The 18,325-nt window shown below is 45.4% G+C and overlaps 1 protein-coding gene across 4 annotated transcripts in view; it reads right to left on the reverse strand.

Annotated features, from left to right (window-relative positions):
• The window catches only part of SYN3 (synapsin III), a 443,568-nt gene that overhangs the window by 422,457 nt on the left and 2,786 nt on the right, over positions 1–18,325 (reverse strand). The window contains exon 2 of one of the 4 annotated variants that reach the window (XM_032416357.1): positions 3,016–3,177. The exons of 2 other annotated variants lie outside the window; for them this stretch is intronic. The gene's annotated coding sequence lies outside the window, so the exon portion shown is untranslated. Of the gene's footprint in view, positions 1–3,015; positions 3,178–15,337; positions 15,765–18,325 lie in introns of those variants that run through there. One more of the 4 variants, XM_032416356.1, reaches the window with a different exon arrangement.

Below are 18,325 nucleotides of genomic sequence, written 5' to 3' on the forward strand. Positions count from 1 at the left end.
TGGAGCGGCACCTGCCGAAAGGTTCTCTTGCCCACACCTTGCTCTGCAGCAACAGGCCAGGAAACAGAACGGTTGCATTATCTCTATATGAAGTCAGGAAGTTTTGAGGTTTGGGTATGCTAGTGGGTGCAGAGTGTGGCTGGGAGCAGGGGAATGCAGTGGGGGACCCTCGATGAGTCCCTCAGCAGAGCTGCTGGTGCCTCATCCTGCATGTGGGCCTGCTCAGAAAATGCAAGTTGGGCAGCATCAGGTCCATCTTTTTTGTCTTTGTCCCATTTACAAAGTGTGCTTCCAAGAGGCTCCTTCTTAGAATCTGGCCTTTCTTTCCTTCCCTCTATCTCTTCCTCCTTCCTTCTTTCTTTTCTTCCTTTCTAATTCTTTATCTTCCATTTATCCATTAAATCAGTTGATACTATTTCTTTAGTCCATACAGAACTCCCTTCTTTAACGTTTGCAATGTAAAACTAACTGCTATCATTTACTTAGCATCTATGAAATGCTAAACACTGTGCTATCATGAGCAGGATATATAGATATATCTCAGGAAGTGCCATCACCCCCACTTTACAGAGGAAGAAACTGAGGGCCAGAGATGATAAGTAATTTACATAGTCACTCAACTTGTAAATCATCATTACAGTTCTGTCAGGCATTGTTATAAGCACCAGACACATATTAACTCAGGCCATCCTTCCTCTAGCTTTACGAGGTAGGTGTGCTATTATCACCCGCACGTTATAGTTGTGGACACTGAGGCCCAAAGTTACCCTGCTAAGTGGCAGAGCTTCAATTCAAACCTAGGCAACCAGGCTCCAGTGGGCATGATCCTAATTACTAGGCAGCACTGCCCCTCCAGGGATTCAAACCCAGGGCTTTCTGGGGCCAGGGCCTATTGATTTTCTCTCACATCATGGTACCTTGGGCCTCCGTGAGCCTGGTATCTGGCTTCTTGGGTGCCATAAACATAGCTTAGCTCTACAGAGCTGCTCCGAGTTCCTGGTCATCTACAACATGGCCCCCACACAACGGTTTCACATCTCTGTTCCCTCTGCCTGGCATGACCTTCCCTTTGCTCCCCTATGTTCCTTAGCTGGTTCTGACGCAGCTCATGCCCTTCTCCCTTAGGGATGCTTCCCTGACTACTCTCACCAACCAACTGAGATTAAGAGAGCTGTTCTGTGTCCCTGCAAAGCCCTGTGCACACCTGTCCCTGTGGTTTTGGGGGAGGGACCATGTCTGGCTGTGGACTCACTGAGTTAGAGGTAGTGGCAGGCACAGCTGGGAACCCAGAGTCAAGGAGAGATGCCAGCATCGCCAAGGTCCAGGAACCAGACACGGTGTTTCCTTCTGTCAGATCAGAAAACACACAGGGCCAAGTAAGGAACCTTCTTCCTAGAGACACAGGAGACCTCTGAGAGGCTCACTCGGGCAAAGGAAGAAGGACTGAAATGAGAGGAAACAAGTTTTACCTGGAACATCTGAAGGAAGCTACTGACGGGTGAGAGAGAAAGAGACAGAGAGAGACAGAGAGAGACACAAACACATATAGACACAAAGAGAGACAGGGAGAGATAGAGAGACACATACACAGATACAGAGAGACACAAAGAGAGACAGGGAGAAATAGACAAAGAGGCATACAGAGAGAGACAGGGAGGCAGAGAAGGACATAGAGAGAGACACACAGAGAGACAGAGACAGAGAGAGAGACATGCAGAGACACAGAGAGACAGGGAGAAACAGAGAAATGCAGAGAAGGAGGGATAGAGACAGAGAGACAAAGAGACAGAGAGAAAGTAAGGCAGGGAAACAGAGACAGAGAAGGACATAAAGAGGGACAGAGAAAGAGACAGAGAAAGCGAAAGAGACAGAAGTATAGAAAGAGAGAGAGAGACGGGGAGAGAGAGCACAGCCCTGCGGAGACCAGGCTGAGTACTGCACATCCAATCCTATCACCTTCAGGTGTCCGCAGCCTCCTGCCCAAGCTTGGCAGGGCAGATGGCCAGCCTGGCGGTGCTTCTGGCAGGCAGGTGCCGCCCTAATGAGTAATTTAGCAAGTTTACTCCAGAGAGCAGCAAAAGCACGCTATTAGGCATCTTAAATTTATCACGTCCCAAACAGAACTCCATTCCCTACCATCTTCCCCACCCCAAACTGCCCTCTTTTCATCTTCCCAGCTCAGTAAATACCACACTTGGTTGTTTAAGACAGAAATGTGGGGAGATCCCACGATTCTTCCCTCTCCAGCTGTCCCCCACACGCCATCATCAACCCTCCTCCCTAACACAGCCTCGGAGTACATCTACTTCTTCCAACTCCACGGCCACCACCAGGGTCCGAGCCACTATCATCCTCACCTGGACCAACGAGGAAGTTCCCGTCTGCCCTCCCTGCCCCCCACACCTGCTCCCTGGCCATGACTCCCACCCTTCAGTGGTACCCACTGTGGTTTGGATGGCACTCAAGCTTCTTTCACAGCCTGACCGGGGTGGGGGGAACACACATCATCCGGACTCCCTTCCCTTCACTCATTTTCTACATCCAAACTGAACTGGTCCTTCTATTTCTCAAACAAGCTGACCTCACTCTCCAGCATCCCTGTCCCACTGCCCTCAGGCCTCAGCACTTGCTCTTCCCTCTGCGAGAATGTTCTTCCGTCTTCCCCTTGCTGCCTCCTTGTCATTCAGGTCCACCTCCAATGTCACTTCCTCAGCACCCGCCCCTGACCACTCCATTTAACATTGACCCTAGTGCCCTTCACCAACTACAGTAGCCCCCCTTATCCCCAGGGGGTGGGGGGGTATGTTCCCCACATGGGTGCCTGAAACCGCGGATGGTACCGAACCCTCTCTATGCTGTTTTCTTCCTATGAGAAAGTTTAATTTATATTTTAGGCACTGTAAGAGATTAGCAACAATAGCTAATAATAAAATAGAACAATTATTATCATATACCGTAATAAGAGTTATATTAATGTGGTCTCTCCCTCAGAATATCTCGTTGTGCTGTACTCACCCTTCTCGTGATGATGTGAGACGGTAAAATGCCTACGTGATGAGATGAAGTGTGGGGGATGACGTGGGTATGGGGACGCAGCATAAAGGCTGCTATGACCTTCTGACGCTACCTCAGGGGACCATCTGCTTCCAGATGGAGGTCGACCACAGGTAGCTGAACCTGCGGGAAATGAAAACGTGGATAAGGGGGGGCCGACTGTGCATCTTCTTCCATTATCCTGCAGCATTTTCCTTATATTAAGAGTGGTGCATTTCCTGCCAGATTCCCCCGTGACCCTGCCCACTCCATCCTCATCCAGGCACCGAGCACGGCACTTGGACACGGGACTGGCACACTGGGCACTCGGGAAGCATCTGGTGAAGAACTCTGGCATTCCGCGGGGAGGGGGCGTGGGCTGTGTCCTGGCAGAGACAGTTACCTGGTGGGGCTGGACGTGGAGGGTGCCCCTGTGAAACACACAGAACTGTGCAGTGTGGCTGTCCTGCTCCCACGACTTTGTTGCCTGATAGGGAGACAACACACACAAGGAAGTGACTTGTCCAGGGTCACTCAGTGAAGCAGAGGCCAGGCCAGGCCCAGAACACAGGTCTCCTGAGTCTTCAGCTGGTGTTTTTTTTCTGACTCCAAAATTACCACAATTAAAATACAAGATTCTCTGGATGTCAGTGCACAGTTGCTAGTCATTCGCTTCACTCTCTCCAGACAGCACTTTTCTCTTCAAAAGCAGAAAGTAATAGCCAGCAAGTGGCCCATGCTTACTAGCACTGAGCTCATGACAAGTATCATTTCATTAATCCTCACAGAACCCTGTGAAGCAAATACTACCATTAACCCCATTTTACAGATGAGAAACTGAAGCTGAAGGGGGTAAGGCAACCTGCAGAACATCATGTACCAGCTAAGTGGCAAAATTCAATCTTGCCTCTACATCAGTCTAGTCCGTCTCCAGATGCAGCCCTTCAACCACTGTGCCACCCTGGCTTGCTGGCCCAGCTCCCCCCAACTCTGCTGGTGCTAAGCATCAGTGAGGTACTCCTGTAAGCTGACACCTCCTGGCAGCCCGTGACAGACCCTGCAGTGCCCTTCACCTCAGAGCGCCTGAACCCAGGCACTGGTTCAGAAGGTTCTGGGAACAGCTCAGTTATGTGGGCGCAGCTGCAATTATGGGGACACAGCTCCCTCTTGTAGGTTAGGAAAGCTGGCAGCCTTGCCGCCTGTGCAAAGGGGCAGGTGTGGGCAAGGCTAGCATACATATTTCCACTAAAGGAGTGGGGTGGCGACCGCCACCACTGGCCCACTGTGTGACCTTCACAAGAGTGATGATGATGAGGACAATAATACTAATAACAGTAATAGTAGCACCTAATATTTGTATAATGTTTCCTATGTGCTAAGTAGTGTTTTAAGCCCTGTTCCTATATTAAACCAACTAGTCCTAACAGTAATCCTTTGCTGTTATCCACTTTACATACAGAGGAAACTGAGGCCCAGAAAGGTAGAGTAAATTGCACAGTTGCCACCACGATTCTATGTGGGATAAGGACTCAACTCAGATGGTTTGGACTCCACTCTATCCCTAGGCATCCCCAAGGCAAGTCACCCCTCTACCCATGGGCTTCTTTGCTTATCTATAAAATGAGGGGTTCATACCTGAGGAACTCTGTGGCATATCTTTGATTCTTACTTTCAGGGGCAAGAACCAGACACAGAAAAGTGGTTTTCTCTCTCTCCCTTCCTTTATCCTGATGCCTAATAATATTTGTCAGACTATATTAATAACAACATTGCCTGAATTCTTGCTACATGCAAGGCACTCCGCTAAGCACGTTACCTGCACTCCCTCCTGTATTCCTAGCAATCCTAGGAAGAACGTTCTAGTATTCTGAGAGCTGAAACATCTGAGGCTCAGAAAGGTTCAGTAACTTGCCCAAGGTAACACATGGAGGAAGTGGCGAACTCTAATCAGGTTTGTCTGACTCCAGAGTCTAGACTGTTCACTGCAGGCTTTGCCTGTTTATTTCCCCTCCTCCCTCTTCCTGCAGCAGCTGAGCTTCTGAGTGCAGGCAAGGTGTTATTGGTGCCCAGGGCTAGCACTGCGCCGAGAACATGCTTGATGGATTGATAATGAATTAACAAAGAGTAGATGGAAAGAAGGAAAGAAGGGGGAAGAAAAAGAAAGATCTAAGAAGAAAATGAGGATGGCAGGAAGAAAAAGAAAAAGAACGGGGGGGTGGATGAGTAAAATAATGAAACTGAATAAAGAAAAAAAACGCAAGAAAACAGAAGACTCAGACAATGAAAAAAGGAAAAAGGAACAGATTAGAGGAATCCCAACCGATGCTGTGCCCTCGCTCACTCCCCTGCTCTGCAGTGGCTTGCTGCCCCCAGACCATCCCCCAGAAGCAGCCTTGGGCAGTAGCTAGTCTTAGCCAAGTGGCGGTAATGCCCCTTCAGGCAGGCACCATGATACCAACGGTTGATGACATGAGACAGGCTGAAGGAAGCGCCCACGGGAAGCTGAGCTTTCATATCCTAGATTTCCACCCAAAGATCCCCAGCAGCTGCTGCCAACTCCTTCCGGAGAGCAGCCCTCTCCTCTGTCACTCGCAGGCAAGGAAGGGCTTTTTCACAGCCGGGATGGGAATGGCGGCTTTGGCAGCTGCTTCCTCTAGCCCCCACAGAAAACAACCATTTCTGTTGTGCTCACCAGTAAAACTGCTGAAGAAGAGCCAGACTCGCCTTCACACCCACCAATTTTCACCTCCATTATTTTTTAAAGCACAAAAAGCTTCTCTCACATCCTTTCCCAGGGGTTTGGGACCTGCCTAGGGACAGAATCCTTCCCAAGATGCGTGGAGACTTCCAAGGACCACAGAACATGGCATGACACTGGGCCTCATGGCTCTCCTGTCCTCTTTACTGAAGAGGCTGTTCTGGGACTTTTGCCTCTCAGCCCCCAAGGGCCCATGACTCAGTTCTGCAGAGCCTGCAACAGCAGAGCAGAGAGCCCTAGTCAGGAAATCCTGTTTCAAATGCCCCTGGTGCACCTCCCAGGGCCCTTTTCCTTGATGATGCCTCACCAGAATCACCCCCAACATTATGAATATTTTCAATGTGCCAGGCTCAGCACTAAGCAAGAAGTATCTCTTTCCATCCTCACAGCAATCCTGGGAGATGAACATCACCAATCCCACTTTAGGGATAAGGAAATCCATGTTCAAGGAGGTGAAGTAATATGTCTAAGGTCACCCAGCCAGTATGGCATGGAGCCAGGACTTAAATTTAAGTCTGCTTTTCCTCAAAGGTCGTGTTCAAAGTTGCTATACCACAATGCCTCCAGATAGGTATTTTAGTCTCTATATTTGTGTATTTAGGATACCATTCCCTTTCCTCCTTTAGCTCATTATTCAAATGTTACCTTTTAAAAAATTGTAGTCCCTCCTCCAACACCTCTCTCCCCCTTCTCTCTTTTTTCTGTAATATCCACTACCATGCAACATATTAATATATCTTACCTTTGTAGTGTCTCCTTTCTATGCTCCCTCCAACTTGAATGTGATCCCCATGAGGACAGGAATTTTGTTGGTTTTTTTCACTGTCCTATCATAACCCCTGGAAAGGGCTAGCACATTGGAAGCATTCAAAAGATATTTGTGAATCAAAAAAACTTGGTGAATCCACCTCTTGCATTGCCAATGGTTTCTCAGATGTCTCTATATTACCAGCTTTTTGAGGACAGGGATCATATTAAATTCACCTTCAGACAGCCCCATAACAGAGAAAAGGGGGTTATTCTGGGTGTGGGGCTCAATAAAAGGGAAGCTTTGAGACTGTCTTCATCTCTCTCAACTTCTAGCTCAGACATGCATAATCTCTTGCGGGGACCACTGCAGAACCTTCCTTCCTGGTCTCCCTGCACACAATTAGGTCTCCTCCAAATGCATTTCCATAGCTTAGACTGTCAGAGACATTCTTTAAAAACAAAAATCTGACCACATCACTTAAACACGGCAGCTGTTCCTTGATGTCAGCTCAAGCCCTTCCATGTAGCACTGAGACCCTTTCTGATCTGGCCAGCTTTGTCTCCAGCTTCATCTGGCACCATTATATTCACTAACACTTAACCTGCTTACCTGCCATGTGGTGTTACACCTTTGCACATGCTGTTCCTGACTCTTGGAATGGCATCCGATTTTATTCTTCTCTAAGCCCCTCCCCACCCCACTGGATTAGTTAACTCCATTCATCTTTCAAAACTCAGTTCTAGGCTCAGGAAGCCTCCCTAGAACTCCCGCTCTCCGTTGGCCAAGGGAACTTCAAAATTCTCCCAGATCACACTGTACTCCCTCTGCCCTGTCTGGACATCTCTTGCCTAGCAAATTCAACTACCCAACTGCTATGGACTGAATGTTTGTGTCCCCCGCAAATTCCTACATTGAACCCCTAATCCCCAGCATGATGGTGTTTGGAGATGAGGCCTTTGGGAGATAATCAGGTCATGAAGAGACACGCAGAGAGCTTACATCCTCTTTCCCTGCTCTCCACGATGTTAGGACACAGTAAAAAGATGGCCATCTGCGAACCAGGAAGAAGGCCCTCACCAGAACCCAATATACTGACACCCTGATCATAGACTTCCCTCTGGAAGCTGTGAGAAATAAATGTCTGTTGTTTAAGCACCCAGTCTACAGAAATTGTTATAGTAGCACCATTGAGAATCTTGAAATAAGGTGGAAAAGGTCTCCAGACCCACCAGTCTACGCACCTCTCTCTGAACATTACAAAAAAAAAAAAAAAAAAAAAAAGGAGAAAAGCCCGCTAGTCAGAGCCTATTGACTCTTCCTTAGGAAACAATGCACGTAGATTTGGTCGTTTGCCTGCCTGACTTCGGCAAACAGACGTAAATCAGAAAGAATTTTGCTGGAGGAAAATACACTAGCTGCTTGAAGACAGATTTAGAAGAACTCTAAAGCATAATAACCTGGGGCCATTTAGTATACTGGTGAACAGTTCCACATATAACAACTACTTTTAGGAGCATCATGATACCACAACACCTTATGTTGCCATTTCAAACCTCACAATTGATTTATCATATTGTTCTTAACTAGACAAGAAAGAATAAAAATAGTAAGTTTTAACCCAAAAGCTAGAATCAAAAAAGAAAAATCTTTTTTTTTTTAAAGATTTTATTTATTTATTTGACAGAGAGGGACACAGAGAGAGAGGGAACACAAGCAAGGGGAGTGGGAGAGGGAGAAGCAGGCTTCCCTCAGAGCAGGGAGCCCGATGCGGGGCTCGATCCCAGGACCCCAGCATCATGACCTGAGCCGAAGGCAGCCGCTTAACGACTGAGCCATCCAGGCGCCCCAAAAGAAAAATCTTTTAACATTAAAGTGTATTACTGAGATAGTCCCTACAGGGAATAACCCTGTGAATGCCGCATAACCGTGACTGGGCTGCAGTAAGGACAGTGCGCATGGTACCGCGGCCACTCTGGCTTCTCGATCCCTCTCATCCTCTACAGATGCCCTCAGAGGGCATATGCGGCATAACAGTTAAAAGCCTGGGCTCTGAAGTCAAAATTCCCTGGGTTAATATGCCAGCTCTTCTACTTTGTAGCACGGTGCCCTTGAGCCAGTCATTCATCTTTCAGTGCCTCGGCTGCTCAACATAAAACAGAAATAACTGTTCCATCTCATCCATAGGCTTGTTGGGAGAATTAAATGGCTTAATCATATAAAGTGCTTTGGACTATGCTTGGCACACAGTGAGTAGTAGTTACGCCACAGGAAGATGTGGTTCAGCATCCTTGGGAAGTAGGCAAGATCATGTGTGAAAAGGAGATGCAGAGTCTTTAAGCTTCAAAGAAGGCCCAAAGGGGTCCTAAGGACAGGGCATCCTCCTGCAAACCTCTGCACACAGTACCCCCAGCCGGCTCGTTCTGTCCTCAAAGGCACTTGGTCACATGAGACTTTGAAAGCACAACAGACCCTCTGCACACCCAGCATTGGACTGCCTGGTACATTTCACCACGGTGGGCCCCTTGTTAGTACCTGGAGAGCTGCTGGGTGGTGGCAACCACTTTAGACTCATTGAGCACAGGAAGTCCCATGACTTATCACTAACTCCCAGACATGAGTTCTCTGGTCAAGAGTCATCATCATCACCCCACCTATATTACTCTAGGATCCAGTCAGGCTCTATCGTTCTTCCAAGCCTTTGCTTTTGCTCTTCTCTCACAAGACCATACCCAGCTGCCCTTTCCACAGCTTTCTCCAAGTCAGAATTCTCACTGAACCCTGAAAGTCGACCTCAGACATCACCTCTTCTCTGAAGTTCCCCCAGTTCCCCCAAGGGTTTCTCATAATGGTCAACCAATCACCTACACAGAATAATTTGTGGTGTTGCTAACCATAGGCCTCTTATTTTTGGGGCAGGAGCCTAGCCAGCTGCATTTTTAATAACCTTCTCCCCTGATTCTTACAGACACTGAAGTTTGAGAGTGGCAGTCCAGAGAGCTGTCCTCACAAATCTTACACTTAGTAAATTTTCCATCACCTGTGCTCCCCCAGTTCTTTTCTCATGACCTCTGTGAGCACAGAGATTGTATTCCAGGTGAACTGCTTATAGTAAGTCTCCTCTCACTAGACTGAGAGCTTCTTGAGGGCAGACACCATACCTGAAATATATTTAAATGCTCAGCCCCTCTAGCACTATGGTCATCCTTGACGTCTCTTTTCCCTCACATTCCACATTCCACCCATCGTCAAGTTCAGATGGCTCTACTCTCAAAAGTTTCCTTGATTTTGACCTCTTCCACCCAAATGACGTTAGTCCAAACTGCCATCATCTCTCTCCATGGACTATTGCAATGGTCTGCTGCTGATCCTTCTGCTTCCACCCCTCCCCGCTGCAGCCTCCCTCCCACAAGGAATTCAGAATGATTCCTTAAAAACAAGTTAAATATTTATAGATCACATATTCAAGAAAACACTGATATCCAGAAGATATAAAGAATACTCAAAACTTAGCAGTGAGAAACAAAAAAGCAATTTAAAAAATGGATAACAGACTTGAACAGACACCTCACTAAAGAGAATATAAGGATGGCAAATAAACATGTGAAAAGATATTCAATATCATTGGCTACTAGGTAAATGCAAATTAAAACCATGGAAAGATACAATTAAACTATTAGAATGGCTAAAATAAAAAATAATGACAATGACAAGTGCTGACAAGAATGCAGAGTAAGTGGAACTTTCACACATCGCTGATGGGAATGCAAAATGGTAAAGCCACGCTGGAAATCGTTTGGCAGTTTCTTATAAAGTTAAGTGTAAATTTATTGTTATGTCCCAGCAATCCAACAGTTGAGTATTTACCCTAGAGACCCAAAAATGTGTGTGCATACAAAAACCTGAGCACAAATGTTTATAGCAGCTCTATTAGTAACAGCCAAAACCTGGAAACGACCCAATTGTCCTTCAAGGGTAAATGAATGGACACACTGTGGTACGTCCACACAATGGAATTCTAGCCAGCAATAAAAATGAACAAACTATTGACACCTGCAACAACACGGATGAATCTCAAGGGCGTTGTGCTCAGAGAAAGAAGCCAGCCTCAGAAGGTTACATACTATATGATTCCACTGACATCATATCCTTAGAAAGACAAAACGGTCGTGATGGAAAGTAGAGTTCTTGTTGCCAAATGTTAGAGATGGGGAGTTTGTGACTGCAAAGGGACATTAGGAGGGAGGTTTCTGGGTGATGAAACTGTTCTGTGTCACTGTGATGTTGGTACTTCCATGAATCTACATGTGCGGCTAACACGTGTGGTGAAAGTCATAGAACTAAACACCAAAACAACGTCAACTTTACCATATGGCAATTTAAAAAACAAAACCAATTAAAAGAATAAGTCAAGCCATGTAACCTCCTTACTCAAAACCTCCAGCTAAGAGTAGAATCCAAACCTCTCTCTACAGCCCGCGAGTCCCCACCAGACCTGGTTTTGGGTACCTCTCTAGTTATACCTTCTCAAACTCTCCCCTTGCTGAAATAGCAACTCCTCAAAGACCTTTAATGGACTTTTCTATAAGGGCCTCTTCCTATGCCCTTACACTCTTTTATTTTTCTTCAAGGCCCTTGCCACTAACTGATATACCACAATGTAACTGTTTTGTGGTTATTTTCGATTCCTCCATCAGAATATAAGATCCACAAAGGTAGGGATCTTGTCTGCACTGTTCACTAATCTATTCCCAGCACCTATGTCATTGCTTATCACAGTGTAAGAACTACATAAATATTTGTTAAATGGATGAATACATAAGCCCAAGGAATGAAAATTCAATAATGAAATCCCCAATGCTTTGAATTTGGAGCCATACTTTGGCTTCTGTAGCACCCCTCAAATTACCTGCCCACTTGGCCCCTGAGTAAGCATCCCAGCCCAGAATATTTAAATCAGCTCCTGGGGTTTCAAAAATGTATTAGGCACAACATTTCCCTTCCGAGTGCAGCTTTCTGATGCTTCGTTAGGTGACTGCCATGAAGATGAGCTTGGAGGGGACAAGGCTGCAAGCAAATGCATTCTTAGAATAATGTCACATGAGGTTTCCTGAAAGTTTGTACAAAACTATATAGAAATGCTACTAATGTGGGCCAAGAAGTTTGAGGTGAAAGTGAAGGAAAAACAACAACAACACCTCTCTGTAACATCTTTCTGTGGAGAACAAGTTAAGTAGCCATTTATAGAACACCTACTCTATATATGTTCTAAAGGTTCTCTCATTTAAGCCCCCATCCACCCTTCAAGGCGGGATCTACTGATCCCATTTTCACAAGTGAAAAAAACAAACATGGAGAGGTTAAGTAACATGGCCAATGACACACAATGATAGGTAATGGCTAGTGTTTTGAATTCAGGTCTGTGAAGCTTCCAACCTCATTCTTTTTCCACTTTGGATTTTACAAACAGTATTCAGGGGCAAGAGGGTGAACCCTGTGCAGAGAAGCCAAACAAGACAGGCTTCAAGTAGGAAATGCCAGCCTGGGCACAGGTGGCCAGGTTTTTCTCTAAAACTTTTCAAAGACCCGCATAGACAAATACATTAAAGCAAGATGCTTATTTCCTTTCAGTAAAATTATACTGAGCATCTACTCTGTAACAGTTGCTGGGTTCCCGGTTTCCACATATATTATCTCATTTAATTTTCATTATCATTAAAAACAAACTGTTAAACACATTTAATGGTATTAGAGACTGTTTATCCAAACAGAATAGCATTATACTTACAAGCAAGCAAGAACATTTGAGAATTCTTCATCTCCTACCCCATGCAAGTGAGAAATTTTACAATTACCTTAGAGAGAACAGTAGGAAGACCCAAGCAACAGCAGATAGGCTTTATGTTGCTACTTCTCTTAGTCTAAATCAGTGTTTTATACACTAGTTAGCATATGAATTACCGTTCAGGTTGCATACACAAAAACCACATGTAATGCAATTTTTTGGCAATTAAGATATTTTCAATGGTTATTTTGGCTATGAATGATTTCCACCCCATACTATGGCTTTGGACCCTAAAGACTAAGATGCAGCTCTGCTATACTCCAGGCCTCTTCTCATTTGCACCTGCTTGATAGATAATCAAGAAATCTTAGATCTACAAGGGGCATTAAAAGCTACCAAGTGCTACTCTTTGCCGGGGCAGTAATCCCTGAGGGTTACCAAGAGATGACAAGGGTGTGAAAGGTGAGACTGACCCATTGGACAGGCCCCACCATCAGTACAAGTTTCCTCTATTCATCTGCTACCTGCTCTCCTCCAACTTCCACCCATTGCTGCTAGCTTTGCTCTTCAGCCCTGCAGAGTAATTATAACCCCTCTTTCCTATGATAATCATTAGGATGTTTGAAGCCTGGTGTTAAGTTAACATTACAGTTATCAAGGAAGGAGTCAAGTATCTGCATTGTGCTTTTTAATAATTACTTGATGGTTTTTATTTCTGGGTGTACATCTCTGCACATCCAAGATATTGACACCCACCTCCCCATTAGGCAGCTCCACTGATTAATTAAGTTCCACATTTTGGGAAACATGCAGCTTAGCTGGAAAGACAAAGAACAGAGACACATGTCATGCAGCAAGTACTCTTATAGTGGTACAGATTAGGTGCCAGTCACACACAGAGAAAAAGGGGCAGGGTCCCACCCAGCTCATCCACTAAGAAAGATCGCTGACCTGTGAGTTAGACTCTCATGAAATACAGCTTGCATCGCGAGGCTCCTGAAGGAAACTGACCAGGTCTCATACTCAGCTTGCTTACCAACCGCCTTTCATGTTTCAGACACCTGCCACCATGCCAAGTGCAGGTTAAGTGTTAAATGATTCTTACTTAAATCCTTTACCACTTCAAAGTGGCCTGGTGAGAACAGACAGAGGTGAGAATAGCTAAATTCAAATGATCCCAAATTTCGCAGATGAAGGTATTTTTTAAAAACTCATTAATAACAATACACCTTCAAACACCTAAGTCAAGGAATCTTGGTCTCCATCCCTGCCATCTACTGACTCAATGAGTGACAGGAACAAGTCACCTAACTTCTCTGGACCTCCATTTTCTCAGCTATATATTGAGGAGCCTGGTCCAAAGGATTGTAAGGTCCCTTTCAGACCCAGGGTTCCCTAATTTCTGCTGTCCCAGATATTAACCTGGATAGTCCACATTAACTGGCTGAACTAGTTAGTCTTAAAATCAGTGCTTGATTTGTAGTAGAAAGAAGAGCATGCATGGAAGCAAAGGTAGGTAAGGATTCCAGCTCCAGCCCTTCCATTATCCTGACAAGCACCACCATCCCAGTTTGGTCACCTGCACAAATACCAGTCTCAACATTTATTGTATGATGATCTTCGGTAATTTCATATCTGTAGAGTGGGGTTAATTACATCTACTCCCAGGGCTACTGAGGGAGTGAAATGAGTTAAAACATGCTAACATGTTTTAACACTTAGAGGACTCATGCTACACATTCCTTTATTCAAAGATTCTTTACCTATCCAACCCACTTAATCAACAGCCTCAGATTACAAAGGCTTTTTGCAATTCAAAGCAAGACAGCCAGAGCTATGAGGGCTCTAGAAGTCAGCTAGTCCAACTCCCTCCTGCCCCTGTGATTGACAAATGCAGAAAACAAGGCTCACAGGGACACAGCGACTTGCCGAAGGGCCCATATGTTCCTCAGCAGCAAAGCCTGACCCAGAACACAGGGCAGCAGACGCCAAGGGTCATATAAGACACAGAGAGAACACTTTGTAGGTTCTACTCTCCCTAAAGGAATTGGAAACTCCCCACACATAACTAAATTCTGAAAAATAAAAATAATAGAACTTTTTATTTATGTCTTTTTTGGAGTGTTGCAAGAGGGAAGTAGCATCATAGCTTGTCTGTAAAATGCAGACTTTCTTGAATTACCTATGAAATGAAGGTCAGTTTCTTATCATCAGGCTTTTCCAGTTATTCTGTTCCCCTCTCCCCACCTCATCTCATTTCTACTTTTTTTCATTTTACACCTTGAAGCTGACATGCTTGCATTTGGACCTCTCTGGGCAAGATGAGAAGTTTCAGGCTGGAGCAATAATGCATGCCCCACTAAAAACACACAAGAAAACTGTCACAGCTAAGCTATCCAATAATGCAAAAATAATTCTCCCACCTTAGGAGCTCCAGCATGGGACAACTAGGAAAGCCAAATTCATTAAGGCACACTGATAACTCAAGGGTCAGGAACCCAAAGGTCCCCTCAAAGGACATGATTAAAATCCTGAGACAATTCAGGTGTTTCTGGAGAAACCTCAGCCCAGAGTCTACCAAGGGCCACTTGGCTGAGTGGGAGCACTGAAGACAGAGTCCAGACGATATGAGGAGGAGCCTGGGTTATGGCTGGCTCCAGGGAGACAGCCCTCCCCTGAAACTCCCCTGCTGCCCAAGATTCCAGGAGCAAAGCATTTATCTACAGAGATCATTTGACAGAAAGCTACATACTTGTTTATTGCTTCTGGTCAGCACACTCCCCTGCCAGTGTCTCCCAGAATTCAGAGGGCCCTAATCCAAGCCTCACACTGTGCACTTGAGCAAACAGACCCAAAGAGGGAAACCGTCCTGCCCAAGCTCACACCGCATGCCAGGGCTATGGGATGGAGCCTATGCTTGACCTTCAGTCTAGGGCTGTTCCCTCTCTCCAGACCTCCAGTCTAGAGCTCCTCTCTGCTAGGCCCACTCCCTCTTCCAAAACCCTGGGCTCACCTCCCGGTTCTGAGGATCCCGCCAGGTTGAACAATGCTCAGAATCAGGTGGCAGTTTTAGCAATTCATCCAGTGGGACATTTGTAGGCCAGAGTAGCGGGGGCTGTGCCCGTCCCCAGTGGCAAGGAGAGACTGCCGCGTGGAACTTTGAAAGGGTTCTCTCTTCCCTAAAAGATCCTGAGCCTCCTCCTCCTCCTCCCCTTCTCCCTCCTCCTCCTCCTCCTCCTCCTCTGTAGTACTACGGAGACATGTGCTCTGCTTGGGAGGAGGTAAGGAGGAAGATGCAGCTGTTTATTGGAAGGAGAAGGGCAACAATCAGCTGAGCTGGGCTATACACTCACACCTAGCAGAAGAGGAATGGGAAAAAAAATTGCTCTATCTGCTGCCACAGAATTATTAACCCTTGGGCTCCAGCTTTGCTCCTCACACAGCTGAAGCGGCGAGAGAAACAATACACTTAACCAATGGAGTGCCAGCCAAAGACATTACATCATCGGTCAGCACTGTCATTGGCTAATAATTCCTAGAAGGCAAAATTCTGCTTTTAGGTGCTTAACCCTTTCATGTTCATCATAGCAATGACTCAAGTATTTGGTCAAGCCAACGGTTCCTGGACTTGCTTTTACCAGGATCATGTGGGCTGCTTTCTAAACATACAGAACGCTGTGTTCCATCCTGAACCATCAGAGCCTTCAGAGGGAAGATGGATATCTGTATTTTAAATAGTGTACAGAGTGCAAGGACTTCTGGTCTTTTCAGAAAATCTTCCTCTCCAAAAGATAAGAGAGATATCGTTTTTTGAGCATTTATTGTGTACCTAATACTTTACTGTGTCATTTCATTTACTTCGTACATTAGGAAATGCACATTATTGGCTCCATTTCATAGGTATTAAAAGCAAGGTTCAGAAGAATAAGTCACTCGCTCAAGAGATGGAGCCTGGCTTTGAAAACCAGGCTGTATGCACTCTATCTGGCTACCCCTCTGAAACTCCCACTTGAAATCAAATTAAGCCATTTGTCTGCTTATTGCCTCCAGAGTTATAGAAAATATAGAAAACCCTCTCAGTAAGTTGGAAAATGCCAGTAACCTGTGAAGAATTGGGGAATGAAGAGAATGGTGAATTCCCATAGCAGGTGTTCAGGGATCATGAACCCTCCAGAGAATCATCTCTTTCTCAGGCTCCATCTTTCTGCTTCTGCTGCAAATCTCAGCTTAGCTGACATTTTCTCTAGGAAGCCTCCTCTTACTCCCAAACCTGGGGTAGACGCTCCTGCTACAGGCTCCTAAAGTCCCCTGTATCAGTGGACTGCAGCTGCTTGTTTACTGGGTAAACTCCACAAAAATTAGAGCCATTTCTAATTTCTCCACCAACATATGCCCAGCACAGTGCCTGCCATGTGAGTACTCAGTCAGAATGGGGAGAGGAGGAGGGGAGGGAAGGCCCTTGCTAAAGTTCTAAATGCCATCATGCTGAGACGGGAATGGCAAAGCACTGGAAGCCAGAAGATGCACAAGAACAAAGTGTCTTACCTTGGGCAAGTTCATGTGGGGGCCAGGGGAGGGAGGTTAGTTACCTCATCTGAAAATGAAGACAACAGCACCTCCCTCATAGGTAGGTATGAAGATCAAATTGAAGAATGATCCAGGCTGTGATGTGCTCCTTTACACTGTCTCTCCCTAGATCTCATCCATTTTGTTGGCTGACATCTAAGTGCTGACAACTCCCATATTTATATCTCCAGCCCAGATCTCCCCCTAGGCTCCATGTGGATGTCTCACGGGTATCTCTAAGACAGCACGTGAATTCCACAACCCGCTCCCCACCCAGTCTCCTCCACTCTGTTATTGGTGCTCCCATCCATCCAATCTTTTTTTTTTTTTTTTTTTTGTAATTGAGATGAAATTCACATAACATAAAATTAACCATCTTAAAGTGTACAATTCAGTGGCATTTAGTACATTCATAATGTTGTGCAACCACCACCTCTATCTAATTCCAAAACATTTTCATCAACCCAAAAGGAAACTGTTTACCCTTTAAGCAGTTATGCCTCATTTACCCTTTTTCCCCAAGTCCCTGGCAAACAGAACTCTGCTTTCTGTCTCTACGGATTTAAATACTCTAGATATTTTATATAAATGACATCATATAACATGTGACCTTCTTTGTCTGTCTTCTTTCACTTAGCATGTTTTTGAGGTTTGTTCACATTGTAGCATATAGGAGCACTTCATTCCTTGTTATGGCTGAGTAATATTCTACTGTCAGTATATACTACATTTTGTTTATCCATTCACCTGTTGATGGACATTTGGCATCCACCCAATCTTAAACCATAAACCCACAGGTCACCCTTGATTCTTCCCTTTCCTCTTTTCCCAGTATCTAATGTATCAGCAAGTCCTCGTCCATTTTACAATGGAGTATAACTCTATTCCTTCTACTTTTCTCCAATACCTCTGCTGTTCTGTACCCAAGACACCAACATCTTTCTCACCTAACTCCGAATTTGTGACAAAATCACATTCCTCTCCTGCCTCCATTTTTCACTTGGTAGCTACATAAACCAGAGCACCCATTAACTCTAGCAATATTTACTGAACTCTTTTCTTCATGGAGCTTGCCTCCTAGAGGCATGACAGACAACGAACAAATATATATTACAACCTTAAGTCATTATTATTAGGCTTAAAATCCCTCAATGACCTTTCATTGCACTTTGAATAAAATCCAAGCTCAGCATGGTCTTCCAAGGACTCATCTACTTCTCCAAATTCATCTCAGGCTGTTCCCCAATCACCTGGGCTCCATTCTTCCACCTCATGATCCTTGAATAAGCTGCTCTCTCTGCCTCTTGATCTTGGCATTGCTTGGTCCTCCTCATCCCTCAGATCTCAATATAAATATCACTCCTCAATATGGCCTTCCCTAACCACTCTGTTAAGCAGATCCAAGCCTCATTCATTTCACTCATTCAAGAAATCT

The sequence above is a fragment of the Phoca vitulina genome, unplaced genomic scaffold, assembly GCF_004348235.1.
Source record: "Phoca vitulina isolate PV1807 unplaced genomic scaffold, GSC_HSeal_1.0 scaffold19, whole genome shotgun sequence".
NCBI lineage: Eukaryota > Metazoa > Chordata > Mammalia > Carnivora > Phocidae > Phoca > Phoca vitulina.